The sequence below is a fragment of the Amblyomma americanum genome, chromosome 3 (assembly GCF_052857255.1).
Source record: "Amblyomma americanum isolate KBUSLIRL-KWMA chromosome 3, ASM5285725v1, whole genome shotgun sequence".
Taxonomy (NCBI): domain Eukaryota; kingdom Metazoa; phylum Arthropoda; class Arachnida; order Ixodida; family Ixodidae; genus Amblyomma; species Amblyomma americanum.
The window spans coordinates 112314127-112323234 of NC_135499.1; the positions used below are offsets into that span (position 1 = coordinate 112314127).

Consider the following 9108-nt stretch of genomic DNA (forward strand, 5'->3'; position numbering starts at 1 on the left):
GTGAACCAACAAGCCCAACTGACCGCTCTTATGCTGTTCTCAACTATAACTTGGACTGCGCATGTAAGGCATTTTGTATAAAATTGGCAGTGGCTTAGCTCGGCTATGGCAGGACATACGTAGCGAAAGCTAAGGCATAGCTTGGTTAGCCTTGGTTAATATTGACTGCAAATCCAGGTTAGTCTGGTTGTCTGGTTAGTTGTTGTCACGTGTTGGACACGTGATGCGACCACGGTGGGAATGCGAGCACGGCCAAACTGCGAGTTCGTGGCCAACGTAGCTTTCTCTACAATACTGAGCCATACAATAAAATTTTACCCGCCGCGGTGGCTCGGTGGCTAAGGCGCTCGACTACTGATCCAAAGTTCCCGGGTTCGAACCGGGCCGCGGCGGCTGCGTTTTTATGGAGGAAAAACGCTAAGGCGCCTGTGTGCTGTGCGATGTCAGTGCACGTTAAAGATCCCCAGGTGGTCGAAATTATTCCGGAGCTCTCCACTACGGCACCTCTTCTTTTCTTTCTTCTCTCATACCCTCCTTTATCCCTTCCCTTACGGCGCGGTGCAGGTGTCCAACGATATATGAGACAGATACTGCGCTATTTCCTTCCCCAAAACAATTTATTGTCATTACAATAACATTATTTTCTACTGAGCGCTTGTACTGTCCTTCCATAGCCTGCGTCTCCGTTCGCGTGGTGCCACTCCAACTGCACTTTTCTCTATCTTGCTCATCTTCAGTGCCCAAAGGATGGCAGCACTCACAGGGGACCAAGGAATTTCCGATGTCCCGGAAGTCGGGACGTCGTCGCCGGGCTCCGCTGTTTGTTCTTTCAGAACGCCGCCAGCCACATGGAACGAAGGAGGCTGTGGTGACAGGTCAGGGGTGACTGGTGACAGCGGCATTGGCGAGGAGAGCGGGCACATTGATTCGTCGAGTTCCACCTGCGAAGCCTCTAAGGTCGTTTTGGCCTGACTGATGCTGGAACTTGGGTCCGTGTGCTTCGGTTGACCGATTGCATCCGTGGCGCTACGGTCCTGCTTTCCTCCTGTGCACGATAGGCTGTCCACTGCGAAATCATGAAACGCAGATGCCTCGTTTAGTTATTGCGACGACTGCTTTCTTGGCGCGTATTAGAACTCTGCGGCCAACTATTACGATTACGGTAAATAGGTCTGCGTCGAACTATTTTGATTACGGTAAAGTAGTGCACGTATAGTTACTAGCAGCTATGACGCGGTGTCATCAGGCTGCTCTTTATTATCGGTTTGCCTGTAGCACGCAACACGCTGTGGCACAAAATCAATCCGGGTGTCCTGCGAATGCATAGGGATCTTGGCGCAGGGCTCCAAGGTTTGAACTCGTGCTCAGGAGCTCAACGTAAAGTCAACGAGCCATTGGAATGAGTGCTTCGTTTTCTAGTGGACATGACAGGAAACACATATAGTATCTCGATCTCAGTGCGCTATAGATATACCAAACTGCTAATTCTTTGTCAACACAAGTTACACTACAGCTTGAAAGGCCGAAAATATGTCACGAAGCTAAACTGATCTCTTTTCAAAACAGACCTAGAAGCCTCAATGCATGACGTTCTATCTGTCGAATAAGGCTGCCGAAGCGGTTGCTCAGCAGAGTGAGAAGGAGGGAAGTCTAAAACAGCTTTTTCAGGCACTCACACGCAAGATGGCCAGCATGTGCATAATTCCCTGTTAACGGCAAGGAATAAAAATGCGACACATCTTGAGGGTAACTCCAATACGTTCCCTTTAGACATATCTAAAAATGATATGCCTGCTCTATGGTCCCCATGTCCGAGCACCAGGAACCCACCGTGCCGCTCACCCTGTTCAACTGGTTTCAGGAAGCATGAACTGTCGGCGGTGGTCGCAGTGCAGACGCTTGACGTGCGCCTGCGGCCGTGGTCCTTGGAGTGGCGCCTCTTTCGGGAGCGGCCTTCTGCGTCCGGTTTGCTTTGGCCACCGCAGGACCTCTTCCGCCTACAGCCTGCTGAGAACCCTGCTGGACAGTCTCCTGGTCCTTCGGGCCAGCGACGTGCGGACGAAATTTGAAGCTGTCTTCCATGCGAGATGATTGCGTCACCGACCTGCGATTCGAAAAGAGCCTTCTTCTTCTTCTTCTGCCCAGTCTCGTGGAGAGCGTTCCAGATATGTGGCCCGTGTCCCGTGAGTTCTATTCTTCTTCTCCAGTCGAAGGCAACGGCACGTAGCTACGCATTGCCCAGACTTTTCAATGAGTCAGCAGAACGTACTACCAGCACTGAGAACCTACTGGCTGCGAAGTGGACGGTGCAAGGTTCCGAAGAGCCGCGTTGCTCTTGACGAATTCATTGTCCTGATAATATTCTTATCAATTGATGGCAAATAATACATCTTAAGTATTTTAAGGGAGGGAGCAAAGGATAGGGGCGGCTAATCAATGTCAAAGGCTTGAGTCAGCGACATCTGTGGAGGTAGTTTCATTTAGCGATATATTGCGGAAAAGAATTTGAGGACGAGAAGCATACGTGTGCTTTTAAGGACACTTATTTTTTCGAGCACATACTAGTTCTTCTAGATAGCGCTGTTCTCCCAGTCTTTGATAGCCATGAAGCAAGTTTTGTGGTCTGGGAAGTGGCAAGAGATGGTTCTCGCGATGTTGGACCAGTAGCGAATTCTGAAAGACGAGATCGTTGTTTGTGTTTTGGGAGGTCGGCACAGCGGTGGGAGGAGTTATGAGGGAAAAAAACTAGACTGTCACATGTGACATCACTCGGTTGGGACTACTGAGCAGGGTGCATTGCCACGGCGCTTTCCAGTGACGTCAACCGTTACGTCAGTGTAACTCGCCTCCTCCTCCTCCTTTCTCGTGGTTAGCTGCCTCCGGTTACGGCGACCGTTATTACGACTATTGCGCTGCCACTATTGCCACCGCGACGCTAATCCCAGGCTAAATGATGCTAAACGCGGCCTATCTGCAGCGTGATTACATGCCTGTCTTCGTAGTGAAGACGAAGACGCCATATTGAACGGAAGGCTGACGTGTACTTGCTGGCTGCTGCTATGCGTTGCTTCTTCTGGCGGTTCCGGCTTGTTTATCATTAGTGAGGCTGTTCTACGTGAAGTGGGGGGGGGGTTGTCCAAGGATTAGGTTAAGATGCAGTTGATGTGAACCTGAGGGTGCTTTCTGCTGAGAGATTTCGTTGACCACCCCAGGTAGACGGTTGCCAGTTTGGGTTGCCAGCTTGCCAGCACAAAGCCTGCCTTTTGAGCCCTTCCAAAAAATGGCATTGATGGAACTCCGGTGGCTCTCGTTCCAATCGATGAGGGTGCGATCAAAATGAAAACACCAAACTAATTAAACAGGAGCTAAAATCAATAACAGCCCACTATCTGCAGATCTCTGAAATGCATCCATTTGGCCGTAGAGGCTTTGTCTGCATGTCCTCAGATATCGCTTGTGTAGCAGACTTGCTTCAGTAAAAAAATTTCAGCTCACTGCCGGTGAAAGCAATTATTTCCGAACAGCTTGCATATTGTACGTGATGTCGACCGAGCATCTTCCCCACCAGAAATTTTAGAAGAATTTCAGGATGCAGGAGCCGGGCTGGTTCCAGTCTATCGCTGCAGTAGAGAGGTAAACGGCTCGCGTGTTGCTACTGAGTCTGTAATAACAACTTTTGCTGGCTCTTCCTGGCCTGGTGACGTAAATTTTTGGCCGATTGTATGCGTTGTGGACACTCTGCAACACCGCCCTCTTCAGTGCATCAGCTGCTGGGGGTTTGGGCATAGCGGCAAAGCATGCAAGTCGGAGACCCGCTGCCGTTTATGTGGAGGTCATTCTGCTGATAACTGCACCTCTGAGCAGCCTCATTGTTGCGTCTGGAGCAACAACCACTCAGCTGATGATTACGATTTCGCAAAACGCAGTGAAGAGCGCAGGTTGTTGGATGTCATCAGAGAGAAGCGATGCTCAAGAGCCGATGCTTACGCTGTTCTGAACAGAAAATAAGACTCATACGCTAGCCGTGTGCGCGCTTGTGTTGGGCAGATTGAGTCCAACTTGACTGCCTCAATTGTGACTTCAGTAGAAAAAACCTTTAATAATGTGGTTGAGCGATAGTTAAACACTTTTTCTGAGGCGTTGGCTTGTAGCAGCAGAAGTGGCTTAATGGAGCCGGAGCAGCACCAGCCGTCGAAGATGATGACGCCGAAGTGCGGTGGAATTGAGCTCGCTCCTTATGCTCCACCTGCTTCTACTAACAACAACAACATCATGCCGGCGTCACGCGCCGTTCGGCTCCCCGGCAATAGACACTGCAGCACTTCAGCATGTAAATCAATCATTTTCTTCATCTTGCCGGCATCATACTGATTGGCGCGACAAATTGGTGACCCCGACGTCCGCACGAACACCCGCCCCCACCATAGCCAACGCCGACGACAACGCCTCCGCCATGCTCGGTGACGGACCCTCCAGTGCAGTCTCTGCGCGGTCCCTACGCCTTCCCCAGTCCTCGGCGGCCGATCCTCAACTCTGGCTCACTCAAGTCAGCAGCCAGTTCACTATTGACCGCATCACCACCCAGGCGCAGCACTTTCATCACGTCGATGTCCCCGACCTCCTCATAACTCCGCCCACCTCGGCCACGTTTGACACGTTAGCTGCTGAGCTCATCAAGCGAACAGCCGTCTCGAAAGAGCTCATCTGCTCTGAAGAACTGGGGGACCGCAAACTAACACAGTTGCTGCGGTGGCTCTAGCAGCTTTTGGGTGACATTTTCTACCAAGCCTTCCTGCGTGACTTTTTCGTTCAGTGCTCGCCGACGTCGGTCTGCCTGGTGCTTGTGCCCGCCCAGGGGTTGTCGTTGGAGGAGTTTGGTTTGCTCAGCTGGCGGATTTCGTCATGGACGTTTCCTACTCCAGCAGTATCCCAGCCTCCCAACCCAACATCATCTCTTAAATCTCTTATCTCCCGCGTGGACCTTCAGAGTCTACGTGACGACTTCCACGCCCAGATCACACGTCTCCCCGACCAAATGGCCGCACCGTTGACCTCCCGCTCTCTTTCGCCTTCCCGTCACCAGGCCTCACCTTGCCGACGTAGTGCTACCCCACCTCTTAAAACCAGCGAGTGCTGGTATTACCGCACCTTTCGTGAAGCTGCGCGTCGGTGTACCCCTCCCGGTCGCATCCAGGGAAACTTCCCACGACACCACTAGAAGCGGCAAGTGGTGTCACCTCGGAGAGCAGCCACTTATTCTTCATTCGCGACCACATCTCGGGCCTCCGTTTTCTCGTCGACACCGGAGCAGAGGTGAGCGTCCTCCCCTGCAGCATTACATCCTCACTTTCTCACCGCACTGGCCCATCGCTACAAGCCGCAAACCTCTACCTCATCGCTATGTACGGCGAACATGCTCTCACACTCACTTTGTACCTCCGGCGTGTATTCCAATGGGTTTTCCTCGTCGCGGACGTACGTTACCCAACCCTCAGAGCTGATTTCCTGCGCCACTACAACCTGCTGGTCAACATGCACAGCAAATGTCCCGCAGACGGCACGACGAACCTCTCTGTTCAGGGCGTCCGTCTTCAAGAACCGTTTGCCAGTATACCCAGCCCACACCAGTCGGCCTGTGAGATCCTCCTGGATGAATACCCTTCTAATAATAATAATAATTGTTTTTTTGGGGGGAAAGGAAATGGCGCAGTATCTGTCTCATATATCGTTGGACACCTGAACCGCGCCGTAAGGGAAGGGACAAGGGAAGGAGTGAAAGAAGGAAGAAGGAGGTGCCGTAGTGGAGGGCTCCGGAATAATTTCGACCACCTGGGGATCTTTAACGTGCACTGACATCGCACAGCACACGGGCGCCTTAGCGTTTTTCCTCCATACAAACGCAGCCGCCGCGGTCGGGTTCGAACCCCGGAGCTCCGGATCAGTAGTCGAGTGGCCTATCCACTGAGCCACCGCGGCGGGTGAATACCCTTCTCTGCTTCGCCCTTCCAACTTCTTACTGCCCGTCAAACGCGAGGTCACGCATCACATTGTGACCACCGGCCCGCCCACGCACGCTCGAGCCCGTCGCCTTGCTCCAGGCCGTTTACAGATCACCCGCAATGAGTTCGAACACTGGCTGGTGCTCGGCATTATCCGATCTTCATCTAGCCCATGGGCGCCCCCTCTACACATGGTAGCGAAAAAATCCCCAAGGGACTCTCGTCCCTGTGGTGATTACCGCGCCCTAACAACGCTACCGTTCCGGACCGTTATCCCCTACCTCACATCGCGGATTTTGCCGCCGCTGTGCATGGCGCACAATTTTCTCTAAAATCGATCTCGTCAAGGCCTACCACCAAATCACTGTAGAACCATCCGATATACCTAAAACTGCCATGATCACACCATTCGGCATCTTCGAATACCTCCGCATGCTCTGTAACTCTGGCCAGACATTTCAACGGTTCGTGGACACAGTTACAAGGGGTCTACCTTTCTGCATGGCCAACATCAATGACCTCATCGTATTCAGCCGCGATACAGAGCAGCACTTGCAACACCTTCGGCATCATTTCAACGTCTCTCTTCTTATGGTCTGATCATCAACAGAGCAAAATGTGAAATCGGCAAGTCGGAGTTCGACTTCCTTGGCCACCGTGTCAAAAGCTTTGGCATCCGGCCTCTCCCATCAAAAGTTCTGGTCATTCAAGACGTTCCTCAGCCTGCCTCAATCCTCAAGCTCCGTGAATTTTTCGGCCTTATTAAGTTTTATCGCCTTTTAATCCCTCGCTGTGCTGCACTCCTCAAATCACTGACGGACATGCTTCAAGGCAAGAAAACAAACTTCGCACAGCTGACAGGGTCTTCAACTCCTCTGGATTCTTTACAGGCCGCCTAATCGAATCTATTCGGCCTCGCTTTCCTTGCACATCCGCGCCCTGATGCACCCCTACGCCTCATGACCAACGCCTCCGACTCCGGCGTTGGAGCCGTGCTTCACCAGCTCGTGGATGGTTCTTGGAGCCCTCTATCTTTTTTCTCCCGCAAGCTTTCCGCTGCCGAAAGCCGTTACAGTACTTTCGGCTGTGAACTCCTTGCCATGTACATGTCTGTGCGGTATTTCAAGCACCTCCTTGAAGGTCGGCAATTCCACATCGTCACCGACCACAAACCACTTATTTTTTCCATCAAATCGGGGAGCGGTAAATTCTCGCCTCGTGAAGTTCGTCAACTTTCGTACGTGGCAGAATTCATGACCGGCATCAGACATGTGCAACGAGTTGACAATGCCCCGGCGGATGCTCTGTCACGTGTTACTGCTGCCCTCGCCTCTGCTGCTCCACCACTCAACCTCGACTTTGCCGCCCTCGCAAAAGCGCAGCAACATGACTCAGAAGTTATGAACCTTTGCAAGAACCCTCGTTCGCTGGTTCTCCGGAAACTCTTCTCCGTTCGTGCCCCGTCCCCATCATCTGCGACACTTTGGCCGGCACTCCGCGCCCTTTGGTGCCCTCTGCCTTTTGTCGTCTTGTCTTCGACGCCCTCCACAGCCTGTCTCATCCCGGAATTCGCGCCACGCAGCACCCTCTCACAAAACGCTACGCCTGGCCCGCCGTCAACGAGGACGTGCGCGGATGGGCCTGTGCCTGCCTGGCTTGCCAGCAGTATAAACTCAGCGACACACTACCTCTCCCTTCGGCTCGTTCCCTCCGCCGTCATCCCGTTTTGACAACGTCCTCATCGATATCCTGGGTCCCTTGCCACCTTCCGCTGGACGATCATATCTTCTTACTTGCGTCGATCGGTTCACTCGCTGGCCCGAAGCGTTTCCCGGGCTGACGCCACCAGTGACACCATCGCCAGAACCTTCGTCCCCGGCTGGGTCTCCCGGTACGGAGTTTGCTCGACTATCACCACTGACCGTGGTGCCCAGTTTGAATCATCACTTTTTCATAACCTTATGACTTTACTTGGAACTTACCGAATTAGAACTACTGCTTACCATCACATCGCCAACGGTATGATCGAACGCTTCCATCGTTCGCTAAAAAGCATCCCTCAAAGGCCAACTCGACACCCCCCACTGGACTGCCTCTCTACCACTGGTTCTGCTCAGTCTCCGTGCTACACTGAAACAAGATCTTCGTTGAACTCCGGCAGAACTTGTCTTCGGCTCACCCCTGCGTCTTTCTGGTGAATTTTTCGAATCTACCGATTCCTATACAAGTCCCGACCCTACCGATTACGTGACACAGATCCGCTTTTTTGCCGCCATCTCAGAGCGCCACATCTCCGACGCCCGTCTTGACCATCTTCACATGTTCCATCCGAACTATCGATTTGCACGCACGTCTTTGTTCGCCGAGACTCTGTCCGCAAGCCGCTTCAGCACCCCTACGACGGCCCTTTCCGTGTACTGGAAAGAACATCGAAGTTCGTCGTCGACATTTATGGGCGCACTGACACTGTTTCAATCGACCGCTTGAAGCCAGCCTTCACAGAGGACGCCCCGTCCGCTGGAATTCATGTGTGCTTTCTCAGACCCACCCGGCCGGCTGCCCTGCTCCGCCATGTCTCCCAGCCACTACTCAGAAGCGGAAAGTATCATTCCGTCTCCCAGCTTCACCAGACTCCTTCACTAGTGGGGGCCTACTGTAGCAGCAGCAGCGGCCTTACGCAGCAGGAGCAGCACCAGCCACCGAAGGTGATGGCGCCGAAGTACGGTGGAATTGAGCTCGCTCCTCGTGCCGGCGTCACGCGCCGTTCGGCTCGCCGACATCAGACGTCCCAGCACTTCAGCTAGTAAATCAATCATTTCCTTCATCGTGCCGGCCTCACACTGATCGGCGCGACAAGCTCAGTTTGTTACAGTTCAATCTGTGTCACCATCAACATCCGTTCGGGCAGCAACGTCTGCATCTGTTTCAGCTTCTGCAGCTAGTGCTAGCCGCTCAACATCACCCCCTGATGCTCCCCAGGACCCATCTAACATCTCTGTTCCTAGCAGTGCATGTCGCACCGACATCTGCGCAACAATGTCGAAATGCTGCGCCCTACGCAGAAGAGCCGTGCTTCCTCATCACCATCTAAATCTAGTTCTCCACATAT

At 52.8% G+C, this 9108-nt stretch overlaps 1 long non-coding RNA gene across 1 annotated transcript; it reads right to left on the reverse strand.

The window, feature by feature from the left end:
- Positions 1-598: 598 nt before the first annotated feature.
- LOC144123241 (uncharacterized) lies at positions 599-1917 on the reverse strand. Its single transcript, XR_013313053.1, has 2 exons — positions 1843-1917; positions 599-1066 (listed from the first exon to the last, which is right to left on the reverse strand). It is a non-coding gene; the product is annotated as an uncharacterized LOC144123241 (long non-coding RNA).
- Between the last annotated feature and the right edge of the window lie 7191 nt (positions 1918-9108).